Source organism: Lygodium microphyllum, chromosome 25 (genome assembly GCF_053477565.2).
Source record: "Lygodium microphyllum isolate KBCC chromosome 25, Lygodium_microphyllum_v1.1.10, whole genome shotgun sequence".
Classification (NCBI taxonomy): domain Eukaryota; kingdom Viridiplantae; phylum Streptophyta; class Polypodiopsida; order Schizaeales; family Lygodiaceae; genus Lygodium; species Lygodium microphyllum.
This window is the reverse complement of record NC_141159.1, coordinates 24,570,938-24,586,593: the sequence shown is the minus strand read 5'-3', so window position 1 is coordinate 24,586,593 and position 15,656 is coordinate 24,570,938. Positions and strand designations below refer to the sequence as shown.

General features: G+C 40.4%; 1 long non-coding RNA gene and 2 pseudogenes across 1 annotated transcript; all 3 read left to right on the top strand.

Annotated features, from left to right (window-relative positions):
* Nucleotides 1–759, top strand: part of LOC148013989 (succinate dehydrogenase [ubiquinone] flavoprotein subunit, mitochondrial-like) — a 123,348-nt pseudogene extending 122,589 nt beyond the window's left edge.
* An 8,218-nt stretch (nucleotides 760–8,977) lies between these two features.
* LOC148013988 (succinate dehydrogenase [ubiquinone] flavoprotein subunit, mitochondrial pseudogene) lies at nucleotides 8,978–10,260 on the top strand (annotated as a pseudogene).
* Nucleotides 10,261–12,330: 2,070 nt separating this feature from the next.
* Nucleotides 12,331–12,798, top strand: LOC148013987 (uncharacterized). The gene is made up of 2 exons (XR_015688659.1): nucleotides 12,331–12,517; nucleotides 12,600–12,798. It is a non-coding gene; the product is annotated as an uncharacterized LOC148013987 (long non-coding RNA).
* Nucleotides 12,799–15,656: the final 2,858 nt, after the last annotated feature.

Here is a 15,656-nt window from a genome sequence, read left to right as displayed (position 1 = left end):
ATAAATATTTAAATCGTGTGTCCATGCGCATACAAAATAGCAAATAAATGTCAAGCGCTTCAATAAATAAGCACATCAAAATAAATATTAGTGCCACACCTAAGATGCGCGCCCACCAAAAAATGATAATTTCTTCTAAATAACTTGCATATACGCTATTGCCTAGTGCTTCCCAATGCCACACTGCCTGCTCTACACATCAACTGAAGCATTCACAATTGTTAGGAAAATAATAAAATTAAACCGACAAAAGTGAATACCTAGCAGTTTTCAACTACAATATAAATAAATTGGTTAGAACTCAATCCTAACCTTAATTTATTACGAGTGCGCACTCTAAATTCATAAATGTCCATTAATTTAAATATGTATTTTGAGGAATCACCCGCTATGGAATCACTCACTTGTACATTAAATTAACGAAACGCCTGAAAAGGACAAGCGTCCCCATCAACTTTTCGCACAAGGAATCCACCTTATGTATGAGCCCCGGTAATAAATATAATTTTACAAAATCTATTGCAAAACCTCACAGAATCCACCTTGGAATATGCCTCCTGGCATCAAGAACTGGGATACTAGCCGTGCCGTGTCTCGTATTTCCTTGTGTTCCTTGCAGAGGCACTCGTCACACTCGCCGAGGAGACTTCAGCAATATACGTAGAAGTGGGAGGATATTTGGCCCCGACCAAGATTTGGGCGCTGATGGCCGCCATGGGAATGCATGATGAAGAAAATGCAGCACTCTCACACGAATAGCCCTAGCTGGCGATGGTGCAGTCCTGGGTTTCGGGTTAGCCTTCATGGCCATATGCACCTGGACTCCTAGGCTACAATTAATCATCATTATGTGCATGACAGAAGAGGGAAATTGGTTATTGTGTATGGAAGCGTCAGCAACACTGCGGCTCTCTATTCACAGGGGAGAAGGAAGGACGTAATCATTGACGTCTCAAGAGATTTTCCTCAACGAAATCATTGATGCCAAAAGCTTTTCTTAAGCTTTTTCTGGAGAGAAAACTACCGAGCTTTTGTGGGCCATGAACTCCAAATCGAGAAGAGATATCGACAATATCAGCATGGCTACCGAGTATAAAAAGGGGTTGCTATCGAGCACGAAGAGGAGGGAGAAAAAAAAGTGATGACAAACAAAGCCAAAGAAGAAGAAGAAGAGGAAGGTGACGATGAAGCTGGAGCGACGGCAGAAGGTGACAAACGAACACAACAGGAATGAAATGACGGCAGACGAAGACGAAGCTTTGCAAGACGAAATTAATGTGACAAAGCTACATAAGGTGATGAAGGAGAAGCTGAGTGAAGGTGATGCTTCGTTTTTTTGCGGCTTCATCCTCCTCCCTCTTCTAACCTACCGTTGCTGCAGCTTCTTCTTGATCGTGCTTCTACGGAAAAAGCACCTTAATTCCTTTCTCATTCTTGATCAAATATTACTATTTTCCTTTCTTCTTATTCTTATGTTTATTAGAGTAAAAGTTGGGCCTTTGGTTCATGTTTCACGGCTTGGCATGAGCTTATATAAGCACATGTCTGGTTGGATGGTAAGAGAGATGCAAGGAAGATGAGTAAAAGGTCATTAAGCAATCATATGCTTGATTTATAAGATGCTTTATGATAAGAATACTTTCAATGTGTCTCCTCATGAAACCTAAATATACCTCTTTCTTATTGTGAGAAATTTCATCTCATGGGATTGATCTTGTTCAACCACATAGTAAGCTTTCACTAAAACTATATATGTTTGGATTGTAAAAATAACACGATGCAATGAACAGAATCTGAAAAAGAGATAGAGAGTACACAACAGATAAAAGGGGAATTAAAAAAATTATTTAGCTCTAAACAACTAATACAAAGATGGTTGTGTTCACCCGTGTGCTTCGACTGTGAAGCTTAGATGGTGATCTAGACAGAAGATAGGTGAAGAGCTTAAGGCTAGCTGGAACAACTTTGACTGGGTGAAAGATAGATGATCGATGGCCATGAAGGGGTTTAGCTTTTATAACCTTCAAAGGCGGTTAGGTCGGCCTGACTGACCTACCATACGAGCCTCCACTAGTTGGCCTTTACCATCGGGTGGCCGGGGGCGCTACCCCTAAACCCCCACCAGGGGGGCCGCTTCTATGGCGCCAAACCCCAAAATAGGGGCCCCTTTTAACTCCATTACCCTGCAACTCGATGCAATGTGCTTCAAGTTGCTACCAGCTTGACTACTCCATCTAACCCAAAGATTAGACCCACAACGGTCACCTTTTTTACCATCCGGTCACATAGACCTCATCTAACATACAAATCAAGACTCAACCAATTTTCGAGCTCACATATGGCTTCTCCTCATAATGGGGGCCTTACAACTTTGAGCACCATGGATCATTGGTGGCACCTTATGAGGGTGGGGCATTGAGCATATATAACATTGAAATTCTTGTACTCCTTACATTCAAGCCAAAGCATGAGAAGTCTTAGAAGAATCCAAAGCACATAATGTAAACATGTGTGCCTCCATTGAACTTACTGATTCCTCTTGTGAAAAGATGTTGATGGCTTTCAAATTTTGTGTTTATCTTGAGTTGAGTACTCTTCTTCATCCTTGCTCCCATCTCAAAGAATCCATGCAGTGAGCGACTTCCACAAACCCCCCGCCGAATTCCTATGCAACATCTAGTGAACCTGACATGAAAGCATCACTTCTGATCATCGAGATGGGAAACTCCTCGAATAATCCACCTTCATCATCGACTACTTCTTTTTCGACCAATGAGATGAAGACTTCATTGTAGACTCTTTCTTCAGCCATTATGATGTAGAATCAGCAAATGTAGTTATCTATGTAGCAACAGCAGTAGTTACATCAGTAACAATTGGATCAACAATGAATGTTGCATCAAGAACAAGAGCATATGCATGGTGCAACCAAAGTGATCAAGGCTATGGTTAGTGAACACAAATTATTTGATAGTCGGAATGTTTCAACCTATATTAAAGCCTTTGAAATTCAGATGCACTTCTTCAGAGTTCCTACCAACTGGAGCAACTATTTCCTACGGCTTGTCACACCTGCTTTGTGGGTTAGAGTGATAGATTTATTTGTGCAGGTCTCAAACTAGAATGTTTTCAAGAAAGCGCTCAAAGATGAATATTTCCTAGAGGATTATGGTATTACTACGTGGCAGCTAATCTTGCACTTCAGGACGAGTTGGGAGAGCTTCTTGAAGACCATACGCAGCCTATGGGATTAAAGACTGATTGGTAGGATGCTATCGATGCGGTTTCTACATTGACAAAGAGGCAAAGATGGAAGGCTCACTTGCAGAACGGCATGCAACCACCACCAGCGATGTCTTCTCCTACCTCGACTTCTCCTATTGTACCATCCACTTCTTCTCCTATTTCTCATCCTATGTCTATGCCTACTTCTATGCCTATACCTATTCATGTTGTGGTTGTCAAACCATCTGGCAAACCAACTGTCGAAGACATGGTGGAGGAAATTTCAAAGAACTTGAAAGATCTTCAAATTAAGATGACCAAAAGAAAGCAGGAGCCACTTAACCCAGCTCCAGTTTCTGCCCCAACCTCTTCCACTCCTATAAATTCTTCTAGAAATGATCATGTTCACTATTGCATGTGGTGCAATAGTCTTGACCATGAGTAGAAGGACTGTCAAGATTTTGAAGAGACAAAAAGGCTGAAGTTGGTAGTTTGGAAGGATAAGATTATATGTTTCGGAGATACAGAGCAACCGATTAAACCAAATTTTGGTAAAGGAGGTATGAAGAAATTATTGGAGTCTCTTTTGCGCTCTTCTTATATGATGCAAGAGGTGCCAAGAGAAGCTGCTGCCTATGGTCTTCAGTTGGAGCAGTTGCCGAAGGATAAATCTTCTTTATGGTCCTATGCACTGCATGTAGAGAAGAAGGGAAAAGCTTCATTATCTAAACTTTCAGTCATAGGAGATACAATTAGAAAAGGGACATGATGGAATGATTGGGTTTATGTCTTTTCTATCTATGCTTACATCGCGAAATCTCAAGGATTTGAAGCACTTGTTGAAGAGAGGCAGAAAAGAGATAATGATCAACTTGAAGGATCAAAGAGGGCCACTAGGAGGAGTGATCCAGTTCTTTAGCCTTCTTCTTCAAGTTGACCAAAGCAGAGTATGGCTGATGTACAGAAGGAAAAAGTGCAAGAAGATTAAAAGGGCCCAAAGACAAAGGATCCGAAGCCAAAAAAGCAGTCTAGATGCAAGCTACTATCCGACATTGAGACAACCACGGACTTGAAAAAGGTACTTGAGGATCAGATTCTTAATTGCAAAATTTAATTTACTCTTGGAGAGGTCTTATGGATTGCCAAAAGAGAATTTCATGACGTTATCATTGACATCATTGAAAGGAAACGACAGGGTACTGAAGAGCCCCCGACACAGGATATGATCCATCGAGAGGCTTTAGCTATTGCCGAGGCTATTCTCTATGGGTTGCAGATTGAGGAGATTGATTCTGATGAGGAAACTATTGAGGAGTCTAAAGATGGAGTTCTATGTATGCACTCCAAGAAGTCTATTCATCCTTTACTTCAGCCCGTGTAGTATGATGAGAGCGAAGATGTGCCTAGATTGGTGTCTCATAGCCATTTTTCTCATAGTCACTAGGCTCGTGTGACTACAGAGACTATAGTCAAGCTTAACGAGATGAGACTTCTTGTGTTGCTCATTTGGATCATGGCTCCGAGATTAATGCCATAGTGTGAGGTTTATATGATACTGGAAGAGATGGCCAGTTGATGTGGATCATGGTTGGTGTATGCGTGTGGCCAACAACACTGTACGAGATTTGTATGATGCTTGTCCAAACTTGAAGATTTGTATTGGAGATGTGGGTGAGTCTTATCATTTCTTTGTACATAACTCTTATTCCTATCCTATTAAATTGGGGTAGCCATTTATTACTAAGTCTCAGATGGAGACTAAGGTTTTGGATGATTGGTCTGCCTATACACGAATCCGAAGCAAGGATGGAAAGAGGGCTATCCAATTCATAACAGTTTGTGTCAACCATCAATGAAATAAAGATTCCTTGAGGGATTCCCCTCTTCCAGTAGGAGAGCTCGATTTTTGTTAAGTACCACTGTCCTCCTACAAGATGATAGTGGTACGAGTCATGGAAAGCTCTCGCCTCCTGGCAGCGGCAGTTTTTCCTCATGTATTTATGGTGTATCCACTGAAAGTACTTTGTGTTTTCAACATATTTATGATATGCCTAAAGCTTCCAAGGCAGTATGTAAGAAGAAAAGAAAAGGAATTTATGCTTGCAGGTGTTTTGCAGGAAGAAGACCGGATAGATGGTCTCTATGATGGCCTTTCATGCTCGGATACTATGGAAGATCTTTTGGTATTGCTCAATACTAATAATCAAGAGTTGTCATATGTCTTACAGGTCCATTCTCTGGTGATGTATTGTGAAATTGCCGATTTCATGCTTCAAGAGATTTGGGTGCTAAGGATTCTCAGCAAAAAGTATTCTTTGTTGACATATTTTAGCAAAAAGAGTTGGATGTTGCTATTTATTCACAACAAAATTTGTGTTTACCAGGGTATTTTCAGCGAGGCTGAAATTTGCAGGTTGTAACAATGAAGCCAAAGTTCAGAAAAAATATAAGACTGTTGATAAGAAGGTTAGACCAGTTGCAAGACCCCTACCTTTGGACAGTGATGAGATGATTAGGAGAGTTGCTATGCAACCTCCTTTACAAGATCTTACAGGTATTGGACATAAGTTTTCAGCTGAGATACTGAAAGAGATGAAGATTGGGACTAAAGATTTTCTACTTCTTGAAGAGATAAGATGTTTTAAAGAGATGTTATGCAGACATGGGAATTCTTTTTCTTTTTCCCACGTGAGATTGGATGCGTTGATCCTAGGGTTGTGATGCCTATGGTTATTTTTACCATTCCACATGTCTCTTGGGATCTACGGCCTATTCTTGTGCCGAGGGCTCACTTATCCAAATTGGTAGAGCTCTTGAATGAGCGGATCGAGATGGGAATTCTAGAACCATCTTCAACTCCATATTCCAATAGATGGTTCACAGTTCTTAAGAAGAATGGGACACTCAGATTCATATAGGACTTACAGCTAGTAAACAAGGTCACTATTCAAAATGTTGCCGCAGGACCTATTGTGGATGAGTTTGCCGAAGCTTTTGCTAGATGTGCTATCTATTCACTCGATGATCTTTATTCTGAATATGACCAGTTCCAGCTGCCCTTGAGAGCAGAGATTTGACTACGATGAAGACACCTTTAGGCCTTGTCTAGATGTGTATGCTTCCGTAAGGAGCTACTAATTCAGTTGCCCATATGATGAATGGGATGAACAAGGGTTGCTTGGAGAAAGAGAAGGATGATTCTTTAAACAATGATGGATGTAGGTTCTTTGTGGCTTCACATATTAGAGATGTTGAGAGGATTCTTTGCAGGCTAGAGGAAGTAAATTTGACCTTGTCAAGATTGAAGTCTATTTTTGGAGCCGTAGAAGTTTTGATTATTGGACATATGTGTGGATATTATGGCAAGAAGCCTTCTCCTGTGAAGATTGATACCATAGAGAAGATTGCGGAGACTTGCTCTTCTAGTTCAGAGGTTCGCATGTTTCTTGGAGCTTGTGTGTTTTATCTTATTTGGATTCCTCATTTTGCTCATATTGAAGATGATCTCTACCAGCTCTTAAGGAAAGGGAAACATTTTTCTTGGGAGATGAGACATACTAAAGCTATGCAGAAACTGAAGAAATTATTGAGAGCTGCTCCGACTCTTCGAAAGGTAGATTGTGAGTGTGGGAGACCTATTGTTCTTACTATTGATACTAGTCCTATCGGCATTGGATGGGCAGTTGGCCAAGATGATGCAGATGGGAATAGGTATGCTATTAGGTTTGGGGAGAAAGTCCTAAACTAACGGCAACGTAGGTATTCTCAAATTAAGAGGGAGCTCTTGGGAGTCGTCATGACTCTCAAGAATGATAGAGAGTACTACTTCATTTATGTTGCTATGGTGGTCGAGATTGATTGTTTGCCTCTTCTAGATATGATCATGAGTTGTTCTACTCCAAATATATTGCCATTCTTAGGTGGATTGGGTATATAAAATCCATGAATCCTGAGTTCATGCATATAGCAAGTAAAGACAATCCAGTAGCCGATATGCTTTCACGAGCAAGGTATGATGATATGGATTTTTCTTGCATTGATGATGCTGACGATGGGGCTGATCTTTCAGTCATGCATGCTGATCATATTTGTCATGTGTCTGCTTTGGAAAGCTTTGATGAGTCTTTTTATACATGAGAGTATTTACAGATTGGTCATTATTTGAGTACCATGTCTAGACAGGATGGATGGACTGATGCAGATTTCAAGAAGATCGGGAGAAAAACTTATGGTTTCTTCTTGCGAAGTGGGCTACTTTGGAAACATCCACGAAAGTGAGGAGGACAGCCATTGAGAATTGTCTGTGATAGAGCTTCATAGGTGCAAATCATAAAAGAATTTCATGAAAGTCTTTGGGCTGGGCATCGAGCTGTTTGGGTGGACCTATGAGAAGATCAAAGAGCGTTATTGGTGGAGAGGCATGTACAGGGTTATCTCATAGTTTGTTGAGACATGGCCTGATTGTTAGTTGTTCTCTTCAGTGAGGCATAGAAATGAGCTTCATCCTACCTACCCACTATATATTTATTACAAGTGAGTTATTGATTTGATTACTATGCTTGTCGGTTTATGGTAGATGTGCTACATTGTTTTGGCACGAGAAGATCTCACAAATCAAGTGGAAGGAAGAGCATTACAGACGAAGTCTACTTTAGTGGTTTGTAAGTTTCTGTTGGAGGATGTTATTTGCAGGTATGGATGCATTGGGAAAATTACTTGCTTTGACTTCGGCTTATAATCTAGAAGGCAACAGGAAGAGCTAAAGAGGCCATCCGCCACCGATTGTGAAAGCCTTGGCCAAAGCATGTGGTGGACGGGTCAGGGAGTGGCCTAGGTTGTTGTCTTATGCCTTATGGGCTAATCACACTACTCATAGTGTGACTACATGTTATATGCTAGCTGAGTTGATGTATGGGCAGAAGCCAATCATGCCTATAGAGACTTGCACACTTACTTGGAGTGCTTTACCATGGCAGCAAGAAGAGATGACTAAAGAAGATCTTTTAGCTCTTTGTAATCGTCAGTTGCAGAGAAGACCTGAGGATATTGAGAGAGCAATTCAAAAGCTCAAAGAGGCCAAGATTCACAACAAAGACCACTTTGATCAGACACAGATTGAGACCTAAAGAGATTAAGGAAGGAGAGTCTATGACAACAGTCTAGACAACCAGTATAGTGCTATCCGCAAGGTTTCAAGATGATGGTTTGGGCCCTATTTAGTGCAGCATGTCCATGATAATGCTACATATTCCTTAGCAAAGCTTGATGGTATGGCCTTGTGGATTCCGATTGCAGGGAAGAGAATCAAACTATTCAAGAGAAGAGATGATGCAGCCTATGCATTTGAGAAGTTGAATGATGCGATTAATGATGGACTTGAGCCAGGAGATTATGAAGACGAAGATGTGGACATTGCAGATTCTTTTAGAGAAGATCAAGAGATTGCATCAACTATCGAGCTTGTTGGTGATGAGAATGGATAGTTGTGGCCAATCGGGAGAATGTGCAGGTTTGGAGGGGGGATGTCGTGACACTACGTATCCACCACTGCGAATCTGAGGGTAAAGTTTTTGCCAAGGATTTGAACACATTAGTCAATGTCATTAGGAATTTATTTTTCCTTGTGTGTATCTTTTGTGTTTGCATTTGTATGATGCATGAGCACATGTAGTTAGGCTCGGCACAATTTCTTCAATCCATTCATAAATTTTCGTGTTGAAGCATCGTGAGAGAGAGAGAGAGAGAGAGAGAAATGGCACAATTGGGAAAGCAATGTTTAAGTGGGATCCTGAGGAGTTGTTCTTCTCGTAGCTCATCCCCTTCAACGGCTAATAAACATGAAAGAATTGGTGGGCAATTATCACAAGTAGGGTGTTTACCCCATAGCTTCTATTTGGATCCAAGAGAGGTGCCAAGATACATGACATTGACAACATCATATGCTCTAGTTGACCATACATATGATGAAATTGTGGTTGGGGCAGGTGGAGCTAAACTTCATGCATCAATCGGTCTCTCTGAGCATGGTTTTAATACTGCTTGCATCATGAAGTTGTTTCCCGCACGATTCCACACATTTGCTGCTTAGGGTGGCATAAATGCAGCTTTGGGGAATATGACACAAGATGATTGGAGATGGCATATGTATGATACTGTTAAGGGAAGTGATTGGTTAGGTGATCAGGATGATGCTATCCAATATATGTGCAGAGAAGCCCCAAAGGTTGTTATTGAGCTTGAGAACTATGCCCTTCCATTATCCCACACTAAGGAGGGAAAGATTTATCAACGAGTGTTTGGGGGACAGAGTTTGAATTTTGGTAAAGGTGGCCAAGCATACAAGTGTGCTTGTCCTGTCGATCGAACTGGTCACACTCTCTTGCACATCTTTTATGGGCAAGCTATGAAACACAACACCCAATTTTTTGTTGAGTACTTTGCCCTCCTTGACCTACTAATGAATGATGAAGGCGAATGTCAAGGGGTTATCACTTAAACATGGAGGATGGAACATTGCACCGAATTCTGGCTCAATCAACAATATTGACTACTGGATTGTATGGTAGGGCTTACTTTTCTACAACATCAACCCATACATGCACAAGGGATGGCAATGCCATGGTTGCACATGTTGGCCTACTGCTCGAGGATCTGGTGTTTGTACAATTCCATCTAACTAGTATTTATGGTATTGGATGCTTGATCACAAAAGGGTCTTGTGGTGAAGGTGGCATTTTACACAACAGTGAAGGTGAGTGTTTAAAGGAAAGATATGTGCCTACAACCTAAGATCTTGCATCTCAAGATGTCATTTCTCTTTCAATGACTATGGAGATTCGTGAAGGACAAGGTGTAGGCCCTTTGAATAATCACATATACATGCATCTTAACCATCTTCCACCAGAGGTATTGAAAGAGCGGCTTCCAAGTATTTCTGCGACTGTAGCAATATTTGCAAGAGTCAATGTGACAAAAGAACATATTCCTATGTTACGCATTGTTCACTACAACATGGGTGATCAACTTGTCAATTGATCAAAAGTAGGTGGCATACATTGTCAATTGATCAGGAAACCGGAGACACCAACTTCATCATTGAGTTCCGCTCCTCAACCCTGCTCGAAGCATCACTACAATAGAAACGAGGCATAGACGCCCATGTTAGATGCGCAAAGTCGGGCGCGTCTATCATCGCGTCTGTATGTGCATGTAAAAGAGCGTGTAAATAGACGCGAATTTTACGTCTATATATCCGCGCAAATAGACGCGAATATAGATGTGTTTTCAAACACGTACACTACAACAAGCAGCAGTTATAGACGCGTGCACAGACGCGCACTAAAATTTTAAAAAATTTTGAAAAATATAGATGCAATTGCACGTCTATATTTGCGTCTAATTTGCAGGTGAAATCGCATCTATGTGCGCATGTATATGCGCATCTATAAGCGCGTGTATATGCGCATATATAAGTGCGTTTAACTATGCGTATATAAGCGCGTCTATAAGCAATTCGTGCTCTATATACACGCGCTTATAGACGTGCGCACAGACGCACACTAAAATTTTAAAATTTTAAAAAAAATATTGCTAGTGTGTCATTCTTTTCAAAGTAGTCCCGTCTTGCATTTCTTTTGGGTTTTTTTGACAGGCGCATGACACAAAGAGAGGAGAAAGGAAGAGGCAAAGAAGAAAGGGTAAAGAGAGGAGGAAGCAAGAGGCAAAGAGAAAGGAGAGGGAGGAGAAGGAGTTTGTAGCCCTGTCGTCGCCCATCACAACACTGATTCAAGGTGAGTCCTTCTTCTTGTCTCTCTCACTCACTTACTATTTCTCTCTCTCTCCCTCTCCCTCCCTCCCTCCCTCCCTCTCTCTCTTTCTCTCTCTATCTTTGCTTTGAGTTGTACTTTGCTACCTTCTTAGCTTTTGATATGTTTGTTGCGACGAGGAGAACAGCCAAAGAGCAAGGAGATGGAGGAGGAGAAGGAGTTTGTAGTTGTGCCGCTGCCCATCACAACAAATATTCAAGGTGAGCCCTTCTCTTCTCTCTCTCTCTCCCTCCCTCCCTCCCTCCCTCCCTCCCCCCTCTCTCTCTCTCTCTCTCTCTCTCTCTCTCTCTCTCTCTCTCTCTCTCTCTGTGTTTACTCTGAGTTGTATTTTGGTCCCTTCTTAGTTTTGGGTATGTTAGTTGTTGCTTGCTTTTCCTAGTTTTATTTTGTGCTTCACTGCTAATTCACGTCTACAAGCGCGTCTAATATACAGAGTAGATGCTCTCGTAGACGCGCAAGTGTTGAAGATCCATAAAACCTCCTAGGTTTTTTTGAGTTTTGTGGACCTGGCGTGTGTAAGAATGTGTCTAATCCACAGAGTAGACGCGCCTGTAGACGCGCTCACATTAAACAACCACATCTCCTTTGAGGTTTTTTTTTTCATACACTGTTTTTCGTGTCTATAATTGCATCTATGTGCGCATGTATATGTGCATGTATGTGCGCATGTATACGCGCGTGTATATGCGCATCTATAAGTGCATCTATCTTCGGGTGTATATGCGCGTCTATATGCGCGTGTAGTTTTCACTATAAGCGCGCTTGTAGACGCGAAATTGTAGATACACTAGTAGACGCGGTAATAAACGTGCCCGATATTTTTAAACACAATTCAAATATTGTGTCTACAAGCGCGTCTATGGAGCCTTTTTGTTGTAGTGCATGATGAAGAAATATGCAGCGCTCTCATATGAATGGCTCTAGCTGGTGATGGTGCAGTCCTGGGATTCGGGTTAGCCTTCATGGCCATCGACACCTGGATTCCCAGGCTACAGTTAATCATCATTATGTGCATGGCATAAGAGGGAAACTGGTTATTGTGAGTGGAAGCGTCAGCAGCACTGCGTCTCTGGAATCACAGGGGAGAAGGAAGGACGTAATCATTGATGTCAAGAGCTTTTGCTCAAGGAAATCATTGACACCAAAAGCTTTTCTTAAGCTTTTTCTGGAGAGAAAAGAATTGAGCTTTTGTGGGCCGTGAACTCCGAATCAAGAAGAGATACCGACAATATTAAAGGGGTGGCTATCGAGCACGAAGAGGAGGGAGAAAAAAAAAGCGATGACGAATGAAGCCAAAGAAGAAGAAGAGGAAGGTGATGACGAAGCTGGAGCGACGGCAAAAGGTGACGAAGAGAATATCAATGGACACAACAGGAACGAAATGACGACAGACAAAGACGAAGCTTTGCAAGATGAAACTAACATGACGAAGCTGCAGAAGGTGACGAAACAGAAGCCGAGTGAAGGTCAGAAGCACCTTAATTCCTTTCTCCTTGATCAAATATTACTACTTGCCTTCCTTCTTATTCTTATGTTTATGTTTATCAGAGTAAAAGTTGGGCCTTTGGTTCATGTTTTACGGCTTGGCATGAGATTATGCACTAATGTCTGGTTGGATGGTAAGAGAGATGCAAGGAAGATGAGTAAAAGGCCATTGAACAATCATATGCGTGATTTATAAGATGCTTTATGATAAGAATACTTTCAATGTGTCTCCTCATGAAACCTAAATATACCTCTTTCCTATTGCGAGAAATTTCATCTCATGGGATTGATCATGTTCAACGACATAGTAAGCTTTCACTGAAACTATATATGTTTTGATATTCTTATACTCCTTACATTCAAGCCAAAGCATGAGAAGTCTTAGAAGAATCCAAAGCACATAATGCAAACATGTGTGACTCCATTGAACTTATTGATTCCTCTTGTGAAAAGATTTTGATGGCTTCCAGATTCTATGTGTTTATCTTGAGTTGAGCACTCTTCTTCATCCTTGCTCCCATCTCAAATCGTCCCTGCGATGAGCGACTTCCATGAACCCCCTACACGAATTCCCATGCGACATCGGTCTCTGTATACCGAGCTTTTAACATGTGTAACAATGCGATATTTTTGACTTTTTTTTTGTTTTTCCTTTTTCAACGTTGGGTATAAATCTATGTTGACATTCAACTTTTCATTGTTTCTAGCTTGCATATTTTAGATTTTCTAGGGAGCTTTTTTACAAAACACTAAATATAATAAAGTAATAGTAAATAAATAAGAGAGACAAACCCGACGAAGCAAGAGACACAAGACACAAGAGAGAGATTATGTGTGCACAGACCAAACACATAGAGGTCCATTACCGTTTCATTCGAGAGCGAGTTCTAGCAAGTGATATTAACTTAGTTAATGTTAGCATAGACGAACAAGCTGCTCATATTTTCACCAAGGCCTTGGGAGTAGAGAAACTTCAATGTTTCAGGACTATGCTTGGAGTTCCACATAGAGTATGAAAATCGTAAGGTTACCATCGCAAGCCTTCTTTATGTATAAACATGGATCCATAGCACTACGGATATATCCCTACAAATGCATAAAAGCATCAAACTTGTGTTACCATTCCTCAGGTGCCTACTTAAGTCCAGAAATGCTCTTTCTCAACTTGCACACTAGGTGTTTCCTACCTTTCCCTCAAAGCCCTTAGGCTATTGCATATAAATCTCATCATACAAGTCCCCAATGTAGAAAAGCCATCTTTACATCCATCTGATAAAGTTCCAAATCTAGCTGAGCAACCAATGTTAGTACCAAGTGTAGGGTCATCATTTTGGCCACAAGAGAAAAGACTTCATCAAAGTTAACATCATGTTCTTGCTTGAAACCCTTAGCTACCAATCTAGCCTTATAATCGAGCTTGGGATGTCCAAGAATACTCTTCAACTTGTATACCCACTTGCATACCAATGCCTTCTTGTCACAAGGCAAAGGAACCAAATCCCATATATGGTTAGTCTGTAAGGAGTCAAACTCCGACTGTATAATCATGTACCATGAGTAACTATCATCCTTGTGTATGGTCTCATCATAAGAAAGAGGCTCACTTGCATTTGTCACCATAACATAATCCATGGAGGGCGTAAAGTGCACAAGCTGACATCTAGCTCTAGTAGAGCATCTCAAAACACATTGATCTTGCACAATAGGTGACAGATCTTTGGCCACTAGAGTATCAAGTGTTGCATGCTATCTAGCTAGTTGTATGAGAGTAGGAGGATCCTCTTGAAAGGTCATAGTACGTAGCTTAACTACTTGCTCATGCTACTTTTGCATCTTTTTCTCATGGAAAACTACATCATGGCTGTGGATAACCTGGCGAGCCTTGGATCCTATAGGCAGTAGCCCATCTCACCTGCATCATTATTACCATGAAAGATGCATTTCATGGACTTAGGATTTATATTATTATGCTTATCCTTGGGAACATTGTAGAATGCCTCACAACCAAAGATGTGCAAATGAGCATATGATAGAGGTTTCCTAGTCCATACCTCCTCTATAACTTGGCAATCAATAGTAGTGCAAGGGAACCTGTTAATCAAATATATGGTAGTAGTAACTGTCTAGCTAAGCATACTACAGACTCTCTCTTGAATCATCTTGTTTGTGGATTCAATAATACGATTCTGGGGAAGGATGTAAGGGACGTTCAAGTGATGCTTAATACCTATCTCACCACAAAACTACTCAAAAACTTTCGCACAAGTTGTTTGGAACTTGCAAAACAAAGCAAGGATTATAATGTCCATTGTAGAGACGTTGTATATAGGTTATCAAGCAATTACTAACTAGTTTGATAAATTATTAGAAATAAGTAGTTTCAAATTGCAAGTTGTTTGACACAAGTTAACATTACAAATTTTATCATTTTGGAGTTTGTTGTTGGCTACTATTGTGGATAGCAAATGTTAGTGGAGTAGAGACTTTGATATACATATTATAGTAACTCTTAAGCTACATGTATTATCATATTGTCTATGCATATTTGCTCGTGAATGAGTAACAACAATGTTATTTGATAGTTTCAAGGAGATCAACCTTCTAATGTCCTTTCGAATGGTTGGATATTGTCATGTTGCTATATTTGTGAGGAAATCTTGATGCAATAATATAATATTTTAAGTGTATAAAATAATTTCATAATATAGGGATAGTAATATATACATTATTGTTGAGCAATGGTTCATCTTTTATCTTCTCTTATTTTTTGTTATAATGAGTAGATGCTACACAAATTTCTGTTACTTGCTATAATTTGTTAATGTTTTTATTCCTATCACTTGACAATGAATTGTCATTTTCTGAAAATGGATGCATTTGCAACAATGTATAGGGATTTGTATAGCATCAAGAAGTTTGATGGTATTAACTTCGTTTTGTAGAAGTAACAAATCTAAGATGTCCTTGTTCAAAAGAAGCAATTGATGTCCATAAGAGGCATACATGAAAAACCAACAAATATGTCTAAAGATGATTAGTCGGAGCTTGATGCATTAGCCAAATCCACTATTAGGCTACACTTGGAAGAATGTATGTATTTTACAATTGTGAATAATACCA